The following is a 14840-nucleotide window of genomic DNA, read 5'->3' as shown; positions in this document are numbered from 1 at the left end:
TACTCCGAATTTTTCTTTTGTTTCCTTTACTGCTTGCTCAATATACAGATTGAACAACATCGGGGAGAGGCTACAACCCTGTCTTACTCCCTTCCCAACCACTGCTTCCCTTTCATGTCCCTCGACTCTTATAACTGCCATCTGGTTTCTGTACAAATTGTAAATAGCCTTTCGCTCCCTGTATTTTACCCCTGACACCTTTAGAATTTGAAAGAGAGTATTCCAGTCAACATTGTCAAAAGCTTTCTCTAAGTCTACAAATGCTAGAAACATAGGTTTGCCTTTCCTTAATCTTTCTTCTAAGATAAGTCGTAAGGTCAGTATTGCCTCACGTGTTCCGGTGTTTCTACGGAATCCAAACTGATCTTCCCCGAGGTTGGCTTCTACTAGTTTTTCCATTCGTCTGTAATGAATTCGTGTTAGTATTTTGCAGCTGTGACTTATTAAGCTGATAGTTCGGTAATTTTCACATCTGTCAACACCTGCTTTCTTTGGGATTGGAATTATTATATTCTTCTTGAAGTCTGAGGGTATTTCGCTTGTTTCATACATCTTGCTCACCAGATGGTAGAGTTTTGTCAGGACTGGCTCTCCCACGGCCGTCAGTAGTTCCAATGGAATATTGTCTACTCCGGGGGCCTTGTTTCGACTCAGGTCTTTCAGTGCTCTGTCAAACTCTTCACGCAGTATCATATCTCCCATTTCATCTTCATCTACATCCTCTTCCATTTCCATAATATTGTCCTCAAGTACATCGCCCTTGTATAGACCCTCTATATACTCCTTCCACCTTTCTGCTTTCCCTTCTTTGCTTAGAACTGGGTTTCCATCTGAGGTCTTGATATTCATACAAGTCGTTCTCTTATCTCCAAAGGTCTCTTTAATTTTCCTGTAGGCGGTATCTATCTTACCCCTAGTGAGATAGGCCTCTACATCCTTACATTTGTCCTCTAGCCATCCCTGCTTAGCCATTTTGCACTTCCTGTCGATCTCATTTTTGAGACGTTTGTATTCCTTTTTGCCTGTTTCACTTACTGCATTTTTATATTTTCTCCTTTCATCAATTAAATTCAATATTTCTTCTGTTACCCAAGGATTTCTACTAGCTCTCGTCTTTTTACCTACTTGATCCTCTGCTGCCTTCACTACTTCATCCCTCAAAGCTACCCATTCTTCTTCTACTGTATTTATTTCCCCCATTCCTGTCAATTGCTCCCTTATGCTCTCCCTGAATCTCTGTACAACCTCTGGTTCTTTTAGTTTATCCAGGTCCCATCTCCTTAAGTTCCCACCTTTTTGCAGTTTCTTCAGTTTTAATCTACAGGTCATAACCAATAGATTGTGGTCAGAGTCCACATCTGCCCCTGGAAATGTCTTACAATTTAAAACCTGGTTCCTAAATCTCTGTCTTACCATTATATAATCTATCTGATACCTTTTAGTATCGCCAGGGTTCTTACATGTATACAACCTTCTTTTATGATTCTTAAACCAAGTGTTAGTTATGATTATGTTGTGCTCTGTGCAAAATTCGACCAGGCGGCTTCCTCTTTCATTTCTGTCCCCCAATCCATATTCACCTACTATGTTTCCTTCTCTCCCTTTTCCTACACTCGAATTCCAGTCACCCATGACTATTAAATTTTCGTCTCCCTTCACAATCTGAATAATTTCTTTTATTTCATCATACATTTCTTCAATTTCTTCGTCATCTGCAGAGCTAGTTGGCATATAAACTTGTACTACTGTAGTAGGCGTGGGCTTCGTATCTATCTTGGCCACAATAATGCGTTCACTATGCTGTTTGTAGTAGCTTACCCGCATTCCTATTTTCCTATTCATTATTAAACCTACTCCTGCATTACCCCTATTTGATTTTGTGTTTATAACCCTGTAGTCACCTGACCAGAAGTCTTGTTCCTCCTGCCACCGAACTTCACTAATTCCCACTATATCTAACTTCAACCTATCCATTTCCCTTTTTAAATTTTCTAACCGACCTGCCCGATTAAGGGATCTGACATTCCACGCTCCGATCCGTAGAACGCCAGTTTTCTTTCTCCTGATAACGACATCCTCTTGAGTAGTCCCCGCCCGGAGATCCGAATGGGGGACTATTTTACCTCCGGAATATTTTACCCAAGAGGACGCCATCATCATGTAATCATACAGTAAAGCTGCATGCCCTCGGGAAAAATTACGGCTGTAGTTTCCCCTTGCTTTCAGCCGTTCGCAGTACCAGCACAGCAAGGCCGTTTTGGTTATTGTTACAAGGCCAGATCAGTCAATCATCCAGACTGTTGCCCTTGCAACTACTGAAAAGGCTGCTGCCCCTCTTCAGGAACCACACGTTTGTCTGGCCTCTCAACAGATACCCCTCCGTTGTGGTTGCACCTACGGTACGGCTATCTGTATCGCTGAGGCACGCAAGCCTCCCCACCAACGGCAAGGTCCATGGTTCATGGGGGGGGGGGGGGGTAAAAACACATATGCTTTCGTTTTAGAATGTTTCCAAATATGTACATTCATGGGCCCCAGCCCTACATTGATACCGGTGAAAGTCGTTTTCCAATAGCTGTTATTGTTCCAGAGATATTTTGGGTGGACAAGATAGCTGGGACACCCTGTATATAGCAGTTCCATGACATCCAGTCTTACAAATTTCCAGTGGTGTGCGTACTGTAAGACCTCCGGTACACACACCATCAGATTATTTGACTTCTCGCTCTAACGATGTAGGCGAGTGTCGGCAATATGTCTCGTGGTCTTCTCGTGGCGTCAGACGATAGAAATGCCACTCGCACGCTAAGAGTAGCAGATTGACAGTGACCAACTTTAAACAGAACTTGATTAATTTTCACACACATTTATTAAAATAATAAAAAACATAGACATTACGTAACTTGATTCTGGATGCTGTTTACAATTGACAATCTGAAGTTCCTTTGGTCTTAGTACGTTAATCGTATTCTCACATATCTCTGATACTTGACAAAGTGTCGATACATTTCTCTTCATGGCTATGAACAGGAATATGATAATCTTCTTAGGTGCAGACTGAAACTTGACCATACACTGGTACGGACTGATGCAGATTGACTAATCGGAGATCTGTACACTCGTTATAATACCTCGAGTGTTCAGGTATCACTGCGCGGGAGTGATCCGCGAGGAGAAAAGGTTCTACGTTAGCAGCAATCTCATTGGCTGCGTTACATATTAATACGCGGATCGGCGGAAGCAGAATTTGGTCTGCCTTTATGGCAGCGCCATCTCGTAGAGCGGAGACAGACGAGCACTGCGCCTGCGCTGTTGTGCTTAGCGGGGCGCGTTCTAGTGGGAAACTTGTGTACGCGCTGACTACGCGGGACTATGTACACAACATTTCCTTTTCTGACGGACACACGTCCAGATCGTCCACTCATAGTAACCTCTCAAAACTCTAGCAGGATCTTTTTCCGGCTACAGCGAAGTCGGAGAGTTGATGTCTTACCAGATACCTGATATTCACAGTACACTCGTGAAATGGTTGTAGGGGAAAATCCCCATTTCATCGCTACCTCGGAGATGCCATGTGCCATCGCTCGTTCGCCGACTATACCACCACGTACAGACACTCCATTCCGTATTACTTCAAGGACTACACTGCTTTTCCGTATCTCCCGACATCCTTTATTTACTGAAGCGCCAAGGAAACTGTTATAGGCATACGTATTAAAATACAGAGTTATGTAAACAGGCAGAATACGGCGCTGCGGTCGGCAATGCCTATATAAGACAAGTGCCTGGCGCAGTTGTTAGAACGGTTACTGCTGCCACAATGGCAGGTTGTCAAGATTTTGACTGAGTTAGAACGTGGTGTTATAGTCGGCACACGATCGTTGAGACACAGCATCCACGAGGTAGCGAAGAAGTTGGGATTTTCCCGTACGACCATTTCACGAGTTGCAAGTAGACTGTTTAGGTTTTTATGTTGGTAACGCCACGTAGTGCTCTGTATGAAAATCGCAGACTGCGCTGTGTGCAGTCTGTGGCTGGTTGGACTCATTGTTGGAATATTCGCTAGTGTAGTGTTGGGCAGTTGGATGTGAACAGCGAGTACCGTTGGGCAGCTGGAGGTGAGCCTCCAGCAGTGGTGGATGTGGGGAGAGAGATGCCAGAGTTTTGAGAGGTTACTATGATCGGACGATCTGGACGTGTGTCCGTCAGAAAAGGGAAATTTGTAAGACTGGATGTCATGAACTGATATACCGGGTGATCAAAAAGTCAGTATAAATTCGAAAACTTAATAAATCACGGAATAATGTAGATAGAGAGGAAAAATTGACTCACATGCTTGGAATGACGTGGGGTTTTATTAGAACCACCCCATATTGCTAGACGCGTGGAAGATCTCTTGCGCGCGTCGTATATTGATGATCGTGTGCTCAGCCGCCACTTTCGTCATGCTTGGCCTCCCAGGTCCCCAGACCTCAGTCCGTGCGATTATTGGCTTTGGGGTTACCTGAAGTCGCAAGTTATCGTGATCGACCGACATGCTTTATAGTGTTGTTCACAACATTATTCCTCGACTACAGCTATTGTTGAGGAATGATGATGGACATATTGAGCACTTCCTGTAAAGAACATCATCTTTGCTTTGTCTTAGTTTGTTATGCTAACTATTGCTATTCTGATCAGATGAAGCGCCATCTGTCGGACATCTTTTGAACTTTTGTATTTTTTTTGGTTCTAATAAAACCCCATGTCATTCCAAGCATGTGTGTCAATTTGTACCTCTCTATCTACATTATTCCGTGATTTATTCAGTTTTCAAATTTATACAGACTTTTTGATCACCCAGTATATATATATAATGACTTTTGAACACTATTAAGGTAAATACATTGTTTGCTCTCTATCAAAATCTTTCATTTGCTAATAATGCCTGTCAGTAGTTAGTGCCTTCAGTAGTTTGAATCTTTTATTTAGCTGACAGTAATGGCGCTCGCTGTATTGCAGTAGTTCGAGTAATGATTTTTATGAGGTAAGTGATTCATGAAAGGTATGTTATTGTTAGTCAGGGCCATTCTTTTGTAGAGATTATTGAAAGCCAGATTGCGTTGCGCTAAAAATATTGTGGGTCTGTTTAGTGATGATCAGAATAAGTAAAGAGAGAACTGTCTGAGTTCGTTCAGTTTTGCTCAGCTGTTTGAAAATCAAATAACGTAAGAGTTTTCCCAGCACCGTCGTTCTTTACATACAGAGGGGAAGTTTCAGAGTGTACAATAAATATCAAGAATCTGGTAAAACATCGAATCTCCGACATCACTGTGGTCGAAAAAAGATCCTGCGAGAACGTGACTAACGACGACTGAAGAGAATCGTTCACTGTGACAGAAGAGCAGCCCTTCCGCAAACTGATGCAGATTTCAATGCTGGTCCATCAACGAGTGTCAGCGTGAGAATCATTCAACGAAACATTATCGGTATGTGCTTTCGGAGCCCAGTGCACACTCGTGTACCCTTGATGACTACACGACACAAAGCGTACGCGTCCCCTGGGCCCATCAAAACCGACATTGGACTGTTGATGACTGGAAACACGTTGCCTTGTCGGACGAGTCTCGTTACAGATTGTATCGAGCGGATGGACGTCTACGGGTATGGAGACAACCTCATGAACCCATAGACCCAGCAAGTCAGCAGAAAACTGTTCAAGGTGGTGGAGGCTCTGTAATAGTGTGGGGCGTGTGCAGTTGGAGTGATATGAGACAACTGATACGTCTAGATATGACTCTGACAGGTGAAACATGCGTAAGCATCCTGTCTGATCACCTGCAACCATTCATGTCCATTATGCATTCCGAAGGACTTAGGAAATTCCAGCAGGGCAGTGCGACACCACAAACGTCCAGGATTGCTACGGGGTGGCCCCAGGAAGACTGTTCCGAGTTTAAACACTTCCACTGGCCACCAAACTCCCCGGACATGAACATTATTAAGCATATCTGGGATGCCTTGCAACGTGCTGTTCATAAGAGTTCTCCTACTCTTACGGATTTATGGACAGTTCTTAAGGATTCATGGTGTCAGTTGTCTCCAGCACTGCTTCAGACATTAGTCGAGTCCATTCCACGTCGTGTTGCGGCAATTCTGCGTGCTCGCGGGGCCCGTACACGATGTTAGGCAGGTGTACCAGTTCCTTTGGCTCTTCAGTGTGTAACCTCCACTACTACCCGCCATCTGTGAGTGGTTATTGCACGTTGACGTCAAATACGGCGGTGGTCATATTAATGTGACTGGACCGAGTACACCACCATACTATCCTATTAAAATGTACTTTATACTCGTAATGCTGACGACAGTTCTTCCTATGCTGCTTCGTTGATGTGCCAAATGGATCTTTTGTTTATAAATATCTGTTTCCGAGATGTAAATTATGTACGAAACAATTGCAATGCCTTAAACTACCAGTGTGAAAAGCTTTAACTGTGAATACACGAGCTTAACTCCACGAAGGAAGAAGAGCGCTACCTGTTAACGTGATAGGATGTCCCGGTCGGTATCCCCGGCGCTATATGTCAGGCACTGGGTCACTATTCTCTGCTCCGTCAAACTCGAAAGGCGTGAGGTACATTATATGGAAGTCGACAAACACTGACACTGTGATGACAACTTGACACCGTACTTCGGAATAGACGAGCGCGTTATCGCCCCGCTTCTTGGGTTCGGGGAGGCGCTCCTGATCTGGATCGAATTCGCTTCGCGGATTAACGACGATACCTGGTCAGCCGGCGAACTTGAATGTGGTTTTAAGCGGTTTCCCGCATCCCAATTTGTTACCACATGGCCGATACCCACGTCCCGCCTGAGATACAAGTCACACAAACGTTAGAACACGGTTTCAGACTTGTACGTAGAATTAACTCTAGACGCAGACAGATGGGGTATGCAATTCCGTCCTGGGGGTAGATAAGAAACTAATGAATTTAGACGTTTAGTCTCTACAAACGATTAAACAGCAACAGCAGTATTCCGTTCACAGGCTAATATTGTACGTATCCACTGAAATTTTCCTGTTGATGCTGATGAAACGCGAATGGAGTGAATCACCGAAGTGCCGTGGTCTTTGTACGAGTTATTAAACTCCGACCGAACAGCCCCAAAGGCACCGACAGACCGCTGTGTCATCCTCAGCCGATAGGCGTCACTGGATGCGGATATGGACGGGCATGGGGTCTGCACAAAGCTCTCCCGGCCGTTGTCAGTTTGCGTGACCGGAGCGGCTATTTCTCAAGCACTAGCTCCTCAATTGGCCTCAGGGCTGAGTGTACTCTGCTTGTCAATAGCACCTGACAAACCCGGACGGTCACCCACGAAAGTGCTAGCCAAGCCCGGCAGCGCCTAACTTCAGTGATCTGACGGAAACCGGTGTTGCCACTGATATTAATCCAATTTCATATTCACAATCTCTACGAAAGCGATATGTAGGAAGATTTACACTAATCGGCCAGAACATTATGTCCACCGACCTACATCGATATAAACCCGTCCAAGCGACAGAAGCGTGGCCAGGCGAGGAATGACTGCTAGTCAGACACACGCACGGTGCATGTAGTATCAGTGTGCGTACTGTCCGTGTGTAGAGTGGGGGAGGCGCACGATCTACACTCCTGGAAATGGAAAAAAGAACACATTGACACCGGTGTGTCAGACCCACCATACTTGCTCCGGACACTGCGAGAGGGCTGTACAAGCAATGATCACACACACGGCACAGCGGACACACCAGGAACCGCGGTGTTGGCCGTCGAATGGCGCTAGCTGCGCAGCATTTGTGCACCGCCGCCGTCAGTGTCAGCCAGTTTGCCGTGGCATACGGAGCTCCATCGCAGTCTTTAACACTGGTAGCATGCCGCGACAGCGTGGACGTGAACCGTATGTGCAGTTGACGGACTTTGAGCGAGGGCGTATAGTGGGCATGCGGGAGGCCGGGTGAACGTACCGCCGAATTGCTCAACACGTGGGACGTGAGGTCTCCACAGTACATCGATGTTGTCGCCAGTGGTCGGCGGAAGGTGCACGTGCCCGTCGACCTGGGACCGGACCGCAGCGACGCACGGATGCACGCCAAGACCGTAGGATCCTACGCAGTGCCGTAGGGGACCGCACCGCCACTTCCCAGCAAATTAGGGACACTGTTGCTCCTGGGGTATCGGCGAGGACCATTCGCAACCGTCTCCATGAAGCTGGGCTACGGTCCCGCACACCGTTAGGCCGTCTTCCGCTCACGCCCCAACATCGTGCAGCCCGCCTCCAGTGGTGTCGCGACAGGCGTGAATGGAGGGACGAATGGAGACGTGTCGTCTTCAGCGATGAGAGTCGCTTCTGCCTTGGTGCCAATGATGGTCGTATGCGTGTTTGGCGCCGTGCAGGTGAGCGCCACAATCAGGACTGCATACGACCGAGGCACACAGGGCCAACACCCGGCATGCCCGCATCTCGTGGTCATGCGGTAGCGTTCTCGCTTCCCACGCCCGGGTTCCCGGGTTCGATTCCCGGCGAGGTCAGGGATTTTCTCTGCCTCGTGATGGCTGGGTGTTGTGTGCTGTCCTTAGGTTAGTTAGGTTTAAGTAGTTCTAAGTTCTAGGGGACTGATGACCATATATGTTAAGTCCCATAGTGCTCAGAGCCATTTGAGTCAACACCCGGCATCATGGTGTGGGGAGCGATCTCCTACACTGGCCGTACACCACTGGTAATCGTCGAGGGGACACTGAATAGTGCACGGTACATCCAAACCGTCATCGAACCCATCGTTCTACCATTCCTAGACCAGCAAGGGAACTTGCTGTTCCAACAGGACAATGCACGTCCGCATGTACCCCGTGCCACCTAACGTGCTCTAGAAGGTGTAAGTCAACTACCCTGGCCAGCAAGATCTCCGGATCTGTCCCCCATTGAGCATGTTTGGGACTGGATGAAGCGTCGTCTCACGCGGTCTGCACGTCCAGCACGAATGCTGGTCCAACTGGGGCGCCAGGTGGAAATGGCATGGCAAGCCGTTCCACACGACTACATCCAGCATCTCTACGATCGTCTCCATGGGAGAATAGCAGCCTGCATTGCTGCGAAAGGTGGATATACACTGTACTAGTGCCGACATTGTGCATGCTCTGTTGCCTGTGTCTATGTGCCTGTGGTTCTGTCAGTGTGATCATGTGATGTATCTGACCCCAGGAATGTGTCAATAAAGTTTCCCCTTCCTGGGACAATGAATTCACGGTGTTCTTATTTCAATTTCCAGGAGTGTATTTGAGTTTGACCGAGGGCAGATTGTGATGGAGAGACTCGGCACGAGCATTGCGGAAACTTCACGACTTGTCGGTTGTTCGAGGAGTGCAGTGGTGAGTGTCTTCAACACGTGGCGAAACCAAGGTGAAGCCACGTCCAGACGTCGTGGGCATGGGCGGCCATCCCATATTACAGATGTCGGACGTCGTAAGCTGGGCCGATTGGTAAAACAGGACAGGCGGCCAACTGTGGCGGAACTAACATCAGATTTTAATGCTGGGCAGAGTACAAGTATGCCTGAACACACACTGCACCGAACACTCCTAACGATGGACGTCCACAGCCGACGACCCATCCAAGTGCCAATGTTAACATCACGACATTGGAAACTACGACTGAAATTGGCAAGTGACTATAGGCTCTGGATATTGGCGCAGTGGCAGATGAATCCCGACACATTCTTCATCATGCCGACGGGAGGGCGCGATTCCGTCGTCTTCCAGTGAAACAACTCCTTGACACCTTTACTGCGGAACGGAGACATGCTGGAGGCGGCTCCATTATGCTCTGAGGAACATTCCAGTGGAGCTCGTGCAAGGCACCTTAACGGCCAAGGAGTATCGTACGCCGGTTGCACACAACGTACACCCCTTCATGATGGTCATGTTTCCCGACGGCTTGGCATTTTTCAACAAGCTAATGCGCCATTTCGCAACGCCAGGAGTGTGATGGAGTGGTCCGAGGAACACAATGGCGAGTTCCAGTTGATGGGCTGGCTCCCCAACTTGCTATATCCGAACTCGATCGAACACATTTGGTATGTTTTTGGAAATTTGTGGTAAGATCTTATGGGACCAAACTGCTGAGGTCATCGGTCCCTAAGCTTACACACTACTTAATTTAACTTAAACTAACTTACACTAAGGACAACACACACACCCATGCCCGAGGGAGGACTCGAACCTCCGAAGGGGAAGCCGCGCGGACCGTGACAAGGCGCCCTAGACCGCTCGGCTACCCCGCGCAGTCAGTTGGTATGTGATTGAACGTGGCGTCAGAGCTCATTGCCACCCTCCTCGGAATTTACATGAATTAGATGACTTATGAGTGCGAATGTGGTGCCAACTTCCTCCAGCGACCTACCAAGGCCTCATTGCTTCCATGTTTTGACGTGTCGCCGGTGTTATCTGTGACAAAGGTGGACATACCGGCTGTTAGGTAGATGGTCATAATGTTATGACTCATTATACAGGGGTGGTCAAAAATATGGTAACACTACAAACACAACACATTACTGTGCCTCAGATGGTGTAGGAAAATCGTTGGCATTCAAAACAGCTTCCACTCGTCTCGTAATAGATAAGTACACGTGCTTTATGATTTTTAAGGGAGTCCTATGCCAATGGCCTTGCCGCAGTGGTAACACCGGTTCCCTTCAGATCACCGAAGTTAAGGGCCGTCGGGCTAGGATAGCACTTGGATGGGTGACCATCCCTTCGGCCGAGCGCTGTTGGCAAGCGGTGTGCACTCAACCCTTGAGAGGCTAACTGAGGAGGTACTTAATTGAGAAGTAACGGCTCCGGTCTCGTAAACTGACATACGGCGGGAGAGCGGTGTGCTGACCGCATGCCCCTCCATATCCGCATCCAGTGGGGCCTGTGAGTTGAGGATGTCACGGCGGCCGGTCGGTGCCGTTGGGCCTTCATGGCCTGTTCGGGCAGAGTTTAGTAAGGGAGTCCTATACCACTCTTCCTGCACGATAGTAGCAAGATCAGGTAACGATGGTGGATGTGGATAGCGATCTCTTAAAAGTAGACTACAAAGACTAAATAATATTGAGATCTGCTGACTGTGATGGCCAGGGAAGATGCGACAATTCGTACCCATGCTAACAAAACTAGTCCTGGACGATGCGAGCTGTGTGAACAGCGGCCTTCTTGTCTTGGATCACAACATGATACACTCCTGGAAATGGAAAAAAGAACACATTGACACCGGTGTGTCAGACCCACCATACTTGCTCCGGACACTGCGAGAGGGCTGTACAAGCAATGATCACACGCACGGCACAGCGGACACACCAGGAACCGCGGTGTTGGCCGTCGAATGGCGCTAGCTGCGCAGCATTTGTGCACCGCCGCCGTCAGTGTCTGCCAGTTTGCCGTGGCATACGGAGCTCCATCGCAGTCTTTAACACTGGTAGCACGCCGCGACAGCGTGAACGTGAACCGTATGTGCAGTTGACGGACTTTGAGCGAGGGCGTATAGTGGGCATGCGGGAGGCCGGGTGGACGTACCGCCGAATTGCTCAACACGTGGGGCGTGAGGTCTCCACAGTACATCGATGTTGTCGCCAGTGGTCGGCGGAAGGTGCACGTGCCCGTCGATCTGGGACCGGACCGCAGCGACGCACGGATGCACGCCAAGACCGTAGGATCCTACGCAGTGCCGTAGGGGACCGCACCGCCACTTCCCAGCAAATTAGGGACACTGTTGCTCCTGGGGTATCGGCGAGGACCCATCGCAACCGTCTCCATGAAGCTGGGCTACGGTCCCGCACGCCGTTAGCCCGTCTTCCGCTCACGCCCCAACATCGTGCAGCCCGCCTCCAGTGGTGTCGCGACAGGCGTGAATGGAGGGACGAATGGAGACGTGTCGTCTTCAGCGATGAGAGTCGCTTCTGCCTTGGTGCCAATGATGGTCGTATGCGTGTTTGGCGCCGTGCAGGTGAGCGCCACAATCAGGACTGCATACGACCGAGGCACACAGGGCCAAAACCCGGCATCATGGTGTGGGGGAGCGATCTCCTACACTGGCCGTACACCACTGGAGATCGTCGAGGGGACACTGAATAGTGCACGGTACATCCAAACCGTCATCGAACCCATCGTTCTACCATTCCTAGATCGGCAAGGGAACTTGCTGTTCCAACAGGACAATGCACGTCCGCATGTATCCCGTGCCACCCAACGTGCTCTAGAAGGTGTAAGTCAACTACCCTGGCCAGCAAGATCTCCGGATCTGTCCCCCATTGAGCATGTTTGGGACTGGATGAAGCGTCGTCTCACGCGGTCTGCACGTCCAGCACGAACGCTGGTCCAACTGAGGCGCCAGGTGGAAATGGCATGGCAAGCCGTTCCACAGGACTACATCCAGCATCTCTACGATCGTGTCCATGGGAGAATAGCAGCCTGCATTGCTGCGAAAGGTGGATGTACACTGTACTAGTGCCGACATTGTGCATGCTCTGTTGCCTGTGTCTATGTGCCTGTGGTTCTGTCAGTGTGATCATGTGATGTATCTGACCCCAGGAATGTGTCAATAAAGTTTCCCCTTCCTGGGACAATGAATTCATGGTGTTCTTATTTCAATTTCCAGGAGTGTATTTGGGGAACAAACATTGTACCCTGGAATGGACCTGCTCAGCCAAAATGGTCACATAAACCTTGGCAGTAATAAAAGAGAAACCTTCTACATCTAAATGTACAGCTACTAGTCATTTCCTTTCCTTTTTCACTCGTAAACTGAGCAAGCGAAAAATGACTATCTATATGCCACCATATGAGCTCTGATTTGCCTTATCGTCATGGTCCTTACGCGAAATATATGTTGGCAGCAGCAGAATTATTCTGCAGTCAGCTTTAAATACCGGTTACCTAAATTTTCTCAACAGTGTTCCTCGAAGGGAACGTCGTCTTCTCTCCAGGGATTCCCATTATTGATTTCACGACCCATCTCCGTAATACTTGCGTGTTGTTCAAACCTACCGGTAACAAATCCAGTAGCCCGCCACTGAATTGCTTCGATGTCTTCGTTTAATCCGACCTGGGACGCATCCCGAACACTCGAGCAATATTCAAGAATAGATCGCACTAGCGTCCTATATGCGGTCTCCTTTACAGATAAACCATACTTTCATAAAATTACTGGGAGACAGTAAACCGAAGTCGACCATTCGCCTTCCCTGTTACAATCATTAGATGCTCGTTCCATTTCATATCGCTTTGCGGCGATACGCCGAGATATTTAAACGACGTAACTGTGTAAAACAGCGCACTAATAATGCTGTACTCTATCATTACGGGATTGTTCCTCTTACTCATCTGCATTAACTAACAATTTACTTCATATAGAGCAAGGTGCCATTCATAGCACCAACTATAGTCACTGAACGAGGCGGCCTTCCGTACACCATAGCATCATCAGCAAACTGCCGCAGATTGCTGCTCAACATGTCCGTCAGATCATTTATGTATATAGAGAATAAAAGTGGTCCTATTACACTTCCCTGCGGCACCCCTGACGAAACCCACTGTCTCTGATGAACACTCGCTATTGAAGTATGCGGTCTAGGGCGCCTTGCCACGGTTCGCGCTGTTCCCCGCGTCGGTGGTTCGAGTCCTCCCTCGGGCGTGGGTGTGCGTGTTGTCCTTACCGTAAGTTAGTTTAAATTAGATTAAGTAGTGCGTAAGCCTAGGGATCGATGGCTTCAGCAGTTTGGTCCCACATGAACTTACCACAAATTTCCCAATTTCCGAAGTATGTTACCTTTGCAGAAAGACAAGGGACTTGGTTAATGCACGATGGGGCACCATCCTGTTTTCTATTCCTGACATGTAAATCGAACACAGACGATGAAAGAGTGATGAACTGGTTGATCCAGAAGTTTCTGGTGACTCTTTTCATCTGAGCTTGACCCTTATATTTCCGGTTCTGGGTGCATTTAATGCAGAGATGTATTCTGCAGCGTGTTTCCCTTACATGTGACCTAATTCGACAACATGATGTTGTGACAGAGTGAGATTTTCACTCTTCAACGGAGTGTGCGCTGATATGAAACTTACTGGTAGATTAAAACTATGTGCCGGACCGAGACTCGAACCCGGGACCTTTACCTTTCGCGGGCAAGTGCTCTACCATCACAGCTACCCAAGCACGACTCACGCCCCGTCCCCCCAGCTTTACTTCTGCCAGTACCTCGTCTCCTATTTCGCGGGAGAGCTTCTGTGAATTTTGGAAAGTAGGAGACAGATGGTAGAGCACTTGCCCGCGAAAGGCAAAGGTCCCGAGTTCGAGTCTCGGTCCGGCACACAGTTTTAATCTGCCAGGAAGTTTGATATTGTGGCAGTTTGTGGAGGGCTGCTAGAATGACGAGTGAGCACCTTCTGCACTATCAACAACTAAGTGCCATTCCTCGAACAAAAGACGCATATTTCAATAAGTATTTTTTTCCGGACATAGGTTTATAGGATTTTTCGGTTCAAAATGGGTCAAATGGCTCTGAGCACTATAGGACTTAACCTCTGAGGTCATCAGTCCCCTAGAACTTAGAACTACTTAAACCTAACTAACCTAAGTACTTCACAATCATCCATGGCCGAAGCAGGATTCGAACCTGCGACCGTAGCGGTCACGCGGTTCCAGACTGGATATTTCGGCATTTCTACTTTTGACTAGTAATCTCTCCTCTAATAATACGGGACACGTTTTTAAGGGCACTTTGAACGAGGGTGTGCTGGAACGTAACGCCTCCGAATTCTTCATGTGAAGACTTTTAAACTTTT

The 14840-nt window shown here is 48.1% G+C and overlaps 1 pseudogene; it reads left to right on the top strand.

Annotated features, from left to right (window-relative positions):
* The first annotated feature begins 10674 nt into the window (after nucleotides 1-10674).
* Nucleotides 10675-10792, top strand: LOC124557621 (annotated as a pseudogene).
* Nucleotides 10793-14840: the final 4048 nt, after the last annotated feature.

The sequence above is a fragment of the Schistocerca americana genome, chromosome X (genome assembly GCF_021461395.2).
Source record: "Schistocerca americana isolate TAMUIC-IGC-003095 chromosome X, iqSchAmer2.1, whole genome shotgun sequence".
In the NCBI taxonomy this organism is placed as follows: domain Eukaryota; kingdom Metazoa; phylum Arthropoda; class Insecta; order Orthoptera; family Acrididae; genus Schistocerca; species Schistocerca americana.
Note: the sequence above shows the minus strand (reverse complement) of the source record. Positions and strands in the feature narration are given on the sequence as shown.